We start from the raw sequence: 520 nt of genomic DNA, 5'->3' as shown, positions 1-520 counted from the left end.
GAGTCAGAGGGTTTAGGAGAGGAAGTCATCTTCCTTATGAGTCAGAGGGTTTAGGAGAGGAAGTCACCTTCCTTATGAGTCAGAGGGTTTAGGAGAGGAAGTCATCTTCCTTATGAGTCAGAGGGTTTAGGAGAGGAAGTCACCTTCCTTATGAGTCAGAGGGTTTAGGAGAGGAAGTCACCTTCCTTATGAGTCAGAGGGTTTAGGAGAGGAAGTCACCTTCCTTATGAGTCAGAGGGTTTAGGAGAGGCTCTAAAACAACGTCATATTCCTGTCCAAAATAGGACTTAATGATGGGGGAGATAGAGAGTGTAGAGACAGTGATCTGGCGAGGGAGGGAGACAGAGAGTGTAGAGACAGTGATCTGGTGAGGGAGGGAGACAGAGAGTGTAGAGACAGTGATCTGGAGAGAGGGAGATAGAGGGTGTAGAGACAGTAATCTGGAGAGAGGGAGATAGAGAGTGTAGAGACAGTGATCTGGCGAGGGAGGGAGACAGAGAGTGTAGAGACAGTGATCTGG

The sequence above is a fragment of the Oncorhynchus kisutch genome, linkage group LG17 (genome assembly GCF_002021735.2).
Source record: "Oncorhynchus kisutch isolate 150728-3 linkage group LG17, Okis_V2, whole genome shotgun sequence".
NCBI classification, from domain to species: Eukaryota; Metazoa; Chordata; class Actinopteri; order Salmoniformes; family Salmonidae; genus Oncorhynchus; species Oncorhynchus kisutch.
This window is presented reverse-complemented; position numbering follows the sequence as displayed.